A 13,096-nucleotide genomic window follows, 5' to 3' on the forward strand; every position below is an offset into this window, starting at 1 on the left:
CAGTTCCAAGCAGCGTAACTTCAGCTGTGGATATTTAAGTTGAAACAAAAACACCCACGAGTTAACAAGCCAATAGAATAGGTATTGACATCATAGAGACACACGGAGGTTCAAAGTGAAACACAGCTTCTGCTCAAGAGTTCATTAAAGATGACTTCATCCACAGCTTCTGCTCAAGAGTTCATTAAAGAAGACTTCACCCAAAGCTTCTGCTCAAGAGTTCATTATAGAATACTTCACCCAAAGCTTCTGCTGAAGAAGCTCCTTAAAGAAGACTTCATCCACAGCTTCTGCTCAAGAGTTCATTATAGAATACCTCACCCAAAGCTTCTGCTCAAGAGTTCATTATAGAATACTTCACCCAAAGCTTCTGCTCAAGAAGCTCCTTAAAGATGACTTCATCCACAGCTTCTGCTCAAGAAGCTCCTTAAAGATGACTTCATCCACAGCTCCTGCTCATGAAGCTCCTTAAAGATGACTTCATCCACAGCTTCTGCTCAAGAAGCTCCTTAAAGAAGACTTCATCCACAGCTTCTGCTCAAGAAGCTCCTTAAAGAAGACTTCATCCACAGCTTCTGCTCAAGAAGCTCCTTAAAGATGACTTAATCCACAGCTTCACAGAACCTTAATGATCTACTGTGACTATCGAGGCAGAACCAGAAATATATCTAGAGGACACACACATAACTTTAAATCATGTTTTCTGAATAACATTATTGTGTAAAGAAAGAATGGAAGAGTTCACTGGCTACATAATAAACGGTCAATGGGAGGTGCTGTTACACATGAGTTGGGACTCAGGGTACAGAGGAACCATCACGATAAACACAGTAGGGACACAGTCAGGAGACTCAGGGTAGAGAGGAACCATCACAATAAACACAGTAGGGACACAGTCAGGAGACTCAGGGTAGAGAGGAACCATCACGGTAAACACAGTAGGGACACAGTCAGGAGACTCAGGGTAGAGAGGAACCATCACGGTAAACACAGTAGGGACACAGTCAGGAGACTCAGGGTAGAGAGGAACCATCACAATAAACACAGTAGGGACACAGTCAGGAGACTCAGGGTAGAGAGGAACCATCACAATAAACACAGTAGGGACACAGTCAGGAGACTCAGGGTAGAGAGGAACCATCACGGTAAACACAGTAGGGACACAGTCAGGGGACTCAGGGTAGAGAGGAACCATCACAATAAACACAGTAGGGACACAGTCAGGAGACTCAGGGTAGAGAGGAACCATCACGGTAAACACAGTAGGGACACAGTCAGGAGACTCAGGGTAGAGAGGAACCATCACGATAAACAGAGTAGGGACACAGTCAGGAGACTCAGGGTAGAGAGGAACCATCACGAGAAACACAGTAGGGACACAGTAAGGAGACTCAGGGTAGAGAGGAACCATCACAAGAAACACAGTAGGGACACAGTCAGGAGACTCAGGGTAGAGAGGAACCATCACGGTAAACACAGTAGGGACACAGTCAGGGGACTCAGGGTAGAGAGGAACCATCACGGTAAACACAGTAGGGACACAGTCAGGAGACTCAGGGTAGAGAGGAACCATCACGATAAACACAGTAGGGACACAGTCAGGAGACTCAGGGTAGAGAGGAACCATCACGATAAACACAGTAGGGACACAGTCAGGGGACTCAGGGTAGAGAGGAACCATCACGGTAAACACAGTAGGGACACAGTCAGGAGACTCAAGGTAGAGAGGAACCATCACGGTAAACACAGTAGGGACACAGTCAGGAGACTCAAGGTAGAGAGGAACCATCACAATAAACACAGTAGGGACACAGTCAGGAGACTCAGGGTAGAGAGGAACCATCACGATAAACACAGTAGGGACACAGTCAGGGGACTCAGGGTAGAGAGGAACCATCACAATAAACACAGTAGGGACACAGTCAGGGGACTCAGGGTAGAGAGGAACCATCACGATAAACACAGTAGGGACACAGTCAGGGGACTCAGGGTACAGAGGAACCATCACGATAAACACAGTAGGGACACAGTCAGGAGACTCAGGGTAGAGAGGAACCATCACGATAAACACAGTAGGGACACAGTAAGGAGACTCAGGGTAGAGAGGAACCATCACAAGAAACACAGTAGGGGACAGAGAAACACAGTCAGGGGACAGAGAGACAAGAGGAACTATCAGGTCAGGGGACAGAGAGACAGGAGGAACCATCAGGTCAGGGGACAGAGAGACAGGAGGAACCATCAGGTCAGGGGACAGAGTGACAGGAGGAACCATCAGGTCAGGGGACAGAGAGACAGGAGGAACCATCAGGTCAGGGGACAGAGAGACAGGAGGAACCATCAGGTCAGGGGACAGAGAGACAGGAGGAACCATCAGGTCAGGGGACAGAGAGACAGGAGGAAACCATTGTATATCTGTTTACAGTCGGTTCCTTACATGTAATCTGTTGTTATTGTCTCCGATGCCATTCTCTATAACTGAATCTGTAAACAACTTCATGAGGTGTGCTTGATGTGTTTGTTTTCTCACAGATTCTGGGCCCCATCGGTGTCAACTAAACAGAGTCAAATGATTTGTTTCACTGATGTTCTGATTATGCATCTGCTGTGGGTTCATTTAGAACTTGGCATTTGATTTGATTTGATTTGATTTCATAGTCACCTTTCAAGTAAAGGTCATTGTCTGACTGAAAACATGAACAAACAAAAGACACAGAGAGAGAGAGAGAGAGAGACAGACTGAGAGAGAGAGAGAGAGAGAAAGAGAGAGAGAGCGAGAGAGAGAGAGAGAGAGAGAGAGAGAGAGAGAGCGAGAGAGAGAGTACAACAGAGACGGACAGAGAGAGAGACGGGGAGAGACAGATAGAGAGACAGATAGAGAGACAGATTGAGAGACAGATTGAGAGAGACAGAGAGAGAGAGAGAAACAGAGAGAGAGAGAGAGTACGACAGAGACAGACAGATAGAGACAGAGAGAGACAGAGAGACAGAGAGACAGAGAGAGAGAGAAACAGAGAGAGAGAGAGAGAGAGACAGATAGAGAGACAGATAGAGACAGAGAGAGAGAGACAGAGAGAGAGAGAGAAACAGAGAGAGAGAGAGAGAGTACGACAGAGACAGACAGAGAGAAAGACAGAGAGAGACATATAGAGAGACAGAGAGAGAGAGACAGATAGAGAGAAACAGAGAGAGAGAGAGAGAGAGAGTACAACAGAGACAGACAGAGAGAGAGACAGGGAGAGACAGATAGAGAGACAGAGAGAGAGAGACAGAGCGAGAGAGAGAAACAGAGAGAGAGAGAGAGAGTACAACAGAGACAGACAGAGAGAGAGACAGGGAGAGACAGATAGAGAGACAGAGAGAGAGAGACAGATAGAGAGAAACAGAGAGAGACAGAGAGAGACAGACAGATAGAGAGAGAGAAACAGAGAGAGAGAGACAGATAGAGAGACAGAGAGAGACAGATAGAGAGAGAGAAACAGAGAGAGAGAGCGACAGAGAGAGACAGAAACACTCATGTTTATTCATCACTCCCTCCAAACACTTTTTTGAGTCTGTTTGAAGGACACAGCCTTCAAGGTACATTTGCCTTCAAGGCATTTCTCTCCTCTTTAATTCTAGTCCCACAACATTGGCTACCAACCAACTTCAAGTTTCTCTCATCCCAAACTTCACATCCATCCACAACACATTGTTCAAAGCCCCAGTGTAGCGCAGGAGATAAAGTCAATGTTGGACTTGGTAAAGCTACATCTGGGAGGGCGTACGAACGGCGAACACTAAATCCTACAGAGAAGTTAACTCTGGCTGGGATGCTGTGTTGTGGTCATCTGGGAAGCATATCAAAGGAAACGTTGCCTGCAAGGCAGATCAGCCTCAGGCACAAAAATGATTTACAAAAAAAAAGAAAACAATTGATTTAAAATGATGATGTGTACTCAGACTACCCACACTAAAACAGCTTGTTAAAATACAGCTACATTTTTTTCATATTTTTAAAGGGTTTTAAAGGATTTAAGGATTAAGAGATTTGCCCATCCCACTGAGCATTTTATATTTTACCACCCCCCGTTAGTAAGTTAATTTCTCTTTCCTCACAATGATTCAAATGGTTTTATTGCGAGACTGCAGTTATTGTATAATTAATGTGTAATTTACTTAGCATAAAGGGTTCTAGATTACTCAAATGATCTGTGTGTAGTTTATTAACAGATAGAAGTAGGAGCAGTTCAATCCCAAGACAAGCCTACTGTAATAAGAACACACACCTTGTCCATAGTAATACACATCATGTCTGATTGTCTTTATAGTGGAGTTTACTCACCATATACTGGAGGGTTCCAAACGGAATGTACTCACCATATACTGGAGGGTTCTAAACGGAATTTAATAACCATATACTGGAGGGTTCTAAACGGAATTTACTCACCATATACTGGAGGGTTCTAAACGGAATTTACTCACCATATACTGGAGGGTTCCAAACGGAATGTACTCACCATATACTGGAGGGTTCTAAACGGAATTTACTCACCATATACTGGAGGGTTCTAAACGGAATTTAATAACCATATACTGGAGGGTTCTAAATGGAGTTTACTCACCATATACTGGAGGGTTCTAAACTGAATTTACTCACCATATACTGGAGGTTTCCAAACGGAATGTACTCACCATATACTGGAGGGTTCTAAATATAATGTACTCGCCATACACTGGAGGGTTCTAAATATAATGTACTCGCCATACACTGGAGGGTTCTAAATATAATGTACTCGCCATACACTGGAGGATTTTAAATGGAATTCACTCACCATATACTGGAGGGTTCCACGTGGTATTTACTCACCATATACTGGAGGGTTCTAAACAGTATTTACTCACTATATACTGGAGGGTTCTAAAATGGAATTTACTCACCATATACTGGAGGGTTCTAAAATGGAATTTACTCACCATATACTGGAGGGTTCTAAATGGAATTTACTCACCATATACTGGAGGGTTCTAAATGGAATTTACTCACCATATACTGGAGGGTTCTACATGGAATTTACTCACCATATACTGGAGGGTTCTAAATGGAATTTACTCACCATTTAGAACATGTACAAATTCCAGGTAGAACCCTCCAGTATATGGTAAGTACATTCCATTTGGAATATGTACAGGTATTAACTGTGGGCTCATTAAGCTACAGCAAGGTAAGAGAACAGTACCCTGGTATTAAATGTGGGTTCATTAAGCTACAGCCAGGTAAGAGTAGAGTACCCTGGTATTAACTGTGGGTTCATTAAGCCAGGTAAGAGAACAGTACCCTGGTATTAACTGTGGGTTCATTAAGCCAGGTAAGAGAACAGTACCCTGGTATTAACTGTGGGTTCATTAAGCCAGGTAAGAGAACAGTACCCTGGTATTAACTGTGGGTTCATTAAGCCAGGTAAGAGAACAGTACCCTGGTATTAACTGTGGGTTCATTAAGCCAGGTAAGAGAACAGTACCCTGGTATTAACTGTGGGTTCATTAAGCCAGGTAAGAGAACAGTACCCTGGTATTAACTGTGGGTTCATTAAGCCAGGTAAGAGAACAGTACCCTGGTATTAACTGTGGGTTCATTAAGCCAGGTAAGAGAACAGTACCCTGGTATTAACTGTGGGTTCATTAAGCCAGGTAAGAGAACAGTACCCTGGTATTAACTGTGGGTTCATTAAGCCAGGTAAGAGAACAGTACCCTGGTATTAACTGTGGGTTCATTAAGCCAGGTAAGAGAACAGTACCCTGGTATTAACTGTGGGTTCATTAAGCCAGGTAAGAGAACAGTACCCTGGTATTAACTGTGGGTTCATTAAGCCAGGTAAGAGAACAGTACCCTGGTATTAACTGTGGGTTCATTAAGCCAGGTAAGAGAACAGTACCCTGGTATTAACTGTGGGTTTGTTGAGCTGCAGCAGAATCAGCATCTAGCCTGTGGGTGTTTATCTCCAACCCAGCGGATCCTCCAGACACTGCTACAAAGACAGGGAGGCAGCAGCCTAGATGGGTTATCCATGCTCTCCTACCCTCCTCTCCACTAGCCTCCAAACATAATGATTCGTCCCAAATGGCACCCTATTCCCTATGAAGGGCACTAATTTTGACCAGGGCATTGGGCCGTTTTCAAATGTAGTGCACAAAATAGGGAACTGGTTGCCTTTTGGGACGCATCCATACCATTGGATGGTGGATAGCACCCAGGAGCTAGGTCAGGGGTCATTTTTTAAAACAAGTCTTAAGGGTCAGAGTTCGTCACAACCCAACGGCCTCCAGCAACTATAATGTTAATGAAGAGTCTTAAAATTCTCTCTGGCGAGAATCCTGGAGTGAGCTGGCCCATTATTTAGTGGGGGTCTCTGATGCTGGAGGGATGGATGGAGAGAGATGGATGAATAGAGAGAGATGCCTTTCTCTCTCTCAGAGGGTCTGCTGATGCTTAGATGGATGGATAGAGAGAGATGCCTTTCTCTCTCTCAGAGAGTCTGCTGATGCTTAGATGGATGGATAGAGAGAGATGCCTTTCTCTCTCTCAGAGAGTCTGCTGATGGTTGTGATACAGCCTGGAATCGAACCAGGGAGTCTGTAGTGGCGCCCTCTTAGCGCAGAGATGCAGTGCCTCGGCCCGCTGCAACACTCGAGAGCCCAAAAACTTCAGCACCAAGTGAGCAACGGAGCAAACGCTTGGGTCGATTTAAATCTGTATCTCCTACCTTTTTCTGACTGCCCAAACTGGTTGAAATTGTTTGAACAACAACAGATTGGTGGTGAGACTCAAGTTGTACACAGTTAGTTGTGACATTACAGCTTCAATCCCACATTCATTACCCGTCTCGATGTGCTATTTCTGCCAGACTAACGACAATAAACATTTAGATTACAGGTTTGTAGTCCCGACACGTCTCCTCATTCCAATGACAGTTGCATCTCACAAAAAAACAACAAAAACAACATGCCTAGTTTTCCACCGATAATCAAACTGATTATAGGCCACAGTAAAGACAAAATTTACAGAACAAGGCCCAGAGATCGAACGAGGTAGTTGTAAGCTTCAATCATAAATTTGCATAAATTGAGTGAACTTGCCGTAGCAAAGGTGTAATCATTCAAATGCAAATCGCAGTCATGAAAGAAAGTCAGGTGTACATTTAAACCAACTTCTCTATGCTTGTTCTCATTAAAAAAAAATGTTTTTTAAATTGTGTGACAATTGAATCAAAACCATCTATTTTCAGCTTATTTGGGGTGGCAGGGTAGCCTAGTCGTTAGAGCGTTGAACTAGTAATCGAAAGGTTGCAAGTTCGAATCCCTGAGCTGATAAGGTACTAATCTGTCGTTCTGCCCCTGAACAAGCAGTTAGCCCACTGTTCCTAGGCCGTAATTGAAAATAAGAATTTGTTCTTGACTGACTTGACGAGTAAAATTAAAAATGTGTAATGTTTGCAGTTATAATATTAGGAGTATATTTTACACAGTTGAACTAAATGACGCTGTAAAGAAACCTTCTAGCAGGCTTATTTTCAGCAGTGATATACTTTACCCTGTGAGTTTATTATACTCATTATCTATTAACTCAAACGTTTCAACGACTACAGAACTCACTGTTATCCATCCGCCAAGTGTAACTACACACTGAGCGAGAGCCTTGATTGCCATAGCAACACACATACACACTGCACGACCAAAAGTATGTGGACACCTGCTCGTCAAACATCTCATTCATGGGCATTAATATGGAGTTGGTCCCCATTATGCCGATAGAACCTCCTCCACACTTCTAGGAAGGATTTAGTTGTGTTTCCCGAACCATAAAGAACAGCCCCAGACCATTTATTCCTCCTATGCATTTGGGGGCAGGTAACGTTCTCCTGGCATCCGTCAAACCCAGATTAGTCCGTCGGACTGCCAGATGGTGAAGCGTGATTCATCGTTCCAGAGAACGCGTTTCCACGGCTACAAGAGTCCAATGGCAGCGAGCTTTAACACCACTCCAGCTGACGCTTGGCATTGCTTTAACACCACTCCAGCTGATGCTTGGCATTGCTTTAACACCACCCCAGCTTGGCATTGCTTTAACACCACTCCAGCTGATGCTTGGCATTGCTTTAACACCACTCCAGCTGATGCTTGGCATTGCTTTAACACCACTCCAGCTTGGCATTGCTTTAACACCACTCCAGCTGATGCTTGGCATTGCTTTAACACCACCCCAGCTTGGCATTGCTTTAACACCACTCCAGCTGATGCTTGGCATTGCTTTAACACCACCCCAGCTTGGCATTGCTTTAACACCACTCCAGCTTGGCATTGCTTTAACACCACTCCAGCTGATGCTTGGCATTGCTTTAACACCACCCCAGCTTGGCATTGCTTTAACACCACTCCAGCTGATGCTTGGCATTGCTTTAACACCACCCCAGCTTGGCATTGCTTTAACACCACTCCAGCTGATGCTTGGCATTGCTTTAACACCACTCCAGCTGATGCTTGGCATTGCTTTAACACCACTCCAGCTTGGCATTGCTTTAACACCACTCCAGCTGATGCTTGGCATTGCTTTAACACCACTCCAGCTTGGCATTGCTTTAACACCACTCCAGCTGATGCTTGGCATTGCTTTAACACCACTCTAGCTGATGCTTGGCATTGCTCTAACACCACTCCAGCTTGGCATTGCTTTAACACCACTCCAGCTAATGCTTGGCATTGCCTTAACACCACTCCAGCTGATGCTTGGCATTGCTTTTAACACCACTTCAGCTTGGCATTGCTCTAACACCACTCCAGCTTGGCATTGCTCTTACACCACTCCAGCTGATGCTTGGCATTGTTCTAACAGCACTCCAGCTTGGCATTGCTCTTACACCACTCCAGCTGATGCGTGGCATTGTTCTAACACCACTCCAGCTTGGCATTGCTTTAACACCACTCCAGCTGATGCTTGGCATTGCTTTAACACCACTCCAGCTGATGCTTGGCATTGCTTTAACACCACTCCAGCTGATGCTTGGCATTGCTTTAACACCACTCCAGCTTGGCATTGCTTTAACTCCACTCCAGCTGATGCTTGGCATTGCTTTTAACGCCACTCCAGCTTGGCATTGCTCTAACACCACTCCAGCTTGGCATTGCTTTAACACCACTCCAGCTTGGCATTGCTTTAACACCACTCCAGCTGATGCTTGGCATTGCTTTTAACACCACTCCAGCTTGGCATTGCTTTAACACCACTCCAGCTGATGCTTGGCATTGCTTTAACACCACTCCAGCTGATGCTTGGCATTGCTTTAACACCACTCCAGCTTGGCATTGCTTTAACTCCACTCCAGCTGATGCTTGGCATTGCTTTTAACACCACTCCAGCTTGGCATTGCTCTAACACCACTCCAGCTTGGCATTGCTTTAACACCACTCCAGCTTGGCATTGCTTTAACACCACTCCAGCTGATGCTTGGCATTGCTTTTAACGCCACTCCAGCTTGGCATTGCTCTAACACCACTCCAGCTTGGCATTGCTCTAACACCACTCCAGCTGATGCTTGGCATTGCTTTTAACACCACTCCAGCTTGGCATTGCTTTAACACCACTCCAGCTTGGCATTGCTTTAACACCACTCTAGCTGATGCTTGGCATTGCTCTAACACCACTCCATCTTGGCCTTGCTTTAACACCACTCTAGATGATGCTTGGCATTGCTCTAACACCACTCCAGCTTGGCATTGCTTTAACACCACTCTAGCTGATGCTTGGCATTGCTCTAACACCACTCCAGCTTGGCATTGCTTTAACACCACTCCAGCTGACGCCTGGCATTGCTTTAACACCACTCCAGCTAATGCTTGGCATTGCTACAACACCACTCCAGTTGATGCTTGGCATTGCTTTAACACCACTCCAGCTGATGCTTGGCATTGCTTTAACACCACTCCAGTTGATGCTTGGCATTGCTCTAACACCACTTCAGCTGATGCTTGGCATTGCTTTAACACCACTCCAGCTGATGCTTGGCATTGCTCTAACACCGCTCCAGCTGATGCTTGGCATTGCTCTAACACCACTCCAGCTGATGCTTGGCATTGCTTTAACACCACTTCAGCTGACGCTTGGCATTGCTTTAACACCACTCCAGCAAACGCTTGGCATTGCTTTAACACCACTCCAGCTAATGCTTGGCATTGCTTTAACACCACTCCAGCTGACGCTTAGCATTGCTTTAACACCACTCCAGCTGATGCTTGGCATTGCTTTAACACCACTCCAGCTTGGCATTGCTTTAACACCACTCCAGCTGATGCTTGGCATTGCTTTAACACCACTCCAGCTTGGCATTGCTTTAACACCACTCCAGCTGATGCTTGGCATTGCTTTAACACCACTCCAGCTGATGCTTGGCATTGCTTTAACACCACTCCAGCTGATGATTGGCATTGCTCTAACACCGCTCCAGCTGATGCTTGGCATTGCTCTAACACCACTCCAGCTGATGCTTGGCATTGCTTTAACACCACTTCAGCTGACGCTTGGCATTGCTTTAACACCACTCCAGCAAACGCTTGGCATTGCTTTAACACCACTCCAGCTAATGCTTGGCATTGCTTTAACACCACTCCAGCTGACGCTTAGCATTGCTTTAACACCACTCCAGCTGATGCTTGGCATTGCTTTAACACCACTCCAGCTTGGCATTGCTTTAACACCACTCCAGCTGATGCTTGGCATTGCTTTAACACCACTCCAGCTTGGCATTGCTTTAACACCACTCCAGCTGATGCTTGGCATTGCTTTAACACCACTCCAGCTGATGTTTGGCATTGCTTTAACACCACTCCAGCTGATGATTGGCATTGCTTTAACACCACTCCTGCTTGACATTACTTTAACTCCACTCCAGCTAATGCTTGGCATTGCTTTAACACCACTCCAGCTTGGCATTGCTTTAACACAACTCCAGCTTCGCATTGCTTTAACACTACTCCAGCTAATGCTTGGCATTGCCTTAACACCACTCCAGCTGATGCTTGGCATTGCTTTTAACACCACTCCAGCTTGGCATTGCTTTAACACCACTCCAGCTTGGCATTGCTTTAACACCACTCGAGCTGATGCTTGGCATTGCTCTAACACCACTCCAGCTTGGCATTGCTTTAACACCACTCCAGCTTGGCATTGCCTTAACACCACTCCAGCTGATGCTTGGCATTGCTTTTAACACCACTCCAGCTTGGCATTGCTTTAACACCACTCCAGCTTGGCATTGCTTTAACACCACTCTAGCTGATGCTTGGCATTGCTCTAACACCACTCCATCTTGGCCTTGCTTTAACACCACTCTAGCTGATGCTTGGCATTGCTCTAACACCACTCCAGCTTGGCATTGCTTTAACACCACTCTAGCTGATGCTTGGCATTGCTCTAACACCACTCCAGCTTGGCATTGCTTTAACACCACTCTAGCTGATGCTTGGCATTGCTCTAACACCACTCCAGCTTGGCATTGCTTTAACACCACTCCAGCTGATGCCTGGCATTGCTTTAACACCACTCCAGCTAATGCTTGGCATTGCTATAACACCACTCCAGTTGAAGCTTGGCATTGCTTTAACACCACTCCAGCTGATGCTTGGCATTGCTTTAACACCAATCCAGCTGATGCCGGGCATTGCTTTAACACCACTCCAGCTAATGCTTGGCATTGCTATAACACCACTCCAGTTGAAGCTTGGCATTTCTTTAACACCACTCCAGCTGATGCTTGGCATTGCTTTAACACCACTCCAGCTGATTCTTGGCATTGCTTTAACACCACTCCAGCTGATGTTTGGCATTGCTCTAACACCACTCCAGCTTGGCATTGCTTTAACACCACTCCAGCTGATGCTTGGCATTGCTTTAACACCACTCCAGCTGATGCTTGGCATTGCTCTAACACAACTCCAGCTTGGCATTGCTCTAACACCGCTCCAGCTGATGCTTGGCATTGCTCTAACACCACTCCAGCTGATGCTTGGCATTGCTTTAACACCACTTCAGCTGACGCTTGGCATTGCTTTAACACCACTCCAGCAAACGCTTGGCATTGCTTTAACACCACTCCAGCTAATGCTTGGCATTGCTTTAACACCACACCAGCTGATGCTTGGCATTGCTTTAACACCACTCCAGCTGATGCTTTGCATTGCTTTAACACCACTCCAGCTTGGCATTGCTTTAACACCACTCCAGCAATGCTTGGCATTGCTTTAACACCACTCCAGCTTGGCATTGCTTTAACACCACTCCAGCTGATGCTTGGCATTGCTTTAACACCACTCCAGCTGATGATTGGCATTGCTTTAACACCACTCCAGCTTGGCATTACTTTAACTCCACTCCAGCTAATGCTTGGCATTGCTTTAACACCACTCCAGCTTGGCATTGCTTTAACACCACTCCAGCTTGGCATTGCTTTAACACTACTCCAGCTAATGCTTGGCATTGCCTTAACACCACTCCAGCTGATGCTTGGCATTGCTTTTAACACCACTCCAGCTTGGCATTGCTCTAACACCACTCCAGCTTGGCATTGCTCTAACACCACTCCAGCTGATGCTTGGCATTGCTTTTAACACCACTCCAGCTTGGCATTGCTTTAACACCACTCCAGCTGATGCTTGGCATTGCTTTAACACCACTCCAGCTGATGCTTGGCATTGCTCTAACACAACTCCAGCTTGGCATTGCTCTAACACCGCTCCAGCTGATGCTTGGCATTGCTCTAACACCACTCCAGCTGATGCTTGGCATTGCTTTAACACCACTTCAGCTGACGCTTGGCATTGCTTTAACACCACTCCAGCAAACGCTTGGCATTGCTTTAACACCACTCCAGCTAATGCTTGGCATTGCTTTAACACCACTCCAGCTGATGCTTGGCATTGCTTTAACACCACTCCAGCTGATGCTTTGCATTGCTTTAACACCACTCCAGCTTGGCATTGCTTTAACACCACTCCAGCAATGCTTGGCATTGCTTTAACACCACTCCAGCTTGGCATTGCTTTAACACCACTCCAGCTGATGCTTGGC

Source organism: Oncorhynchus masou, chromosome 29 (assembly GCF_036934945.1).
Source record: "Oncorhynchus masou masou isolate Uvic2021 chromosome 29, UVic_Omas_1.1, whole genome shotgun sequence".
Lineage (NCBI taxonomy): Eukaryota > Metazoa > Chordata > Actinopteri > Salmoniformes > Salmonidae > Oncorhynchus > Oncorhynchus masou.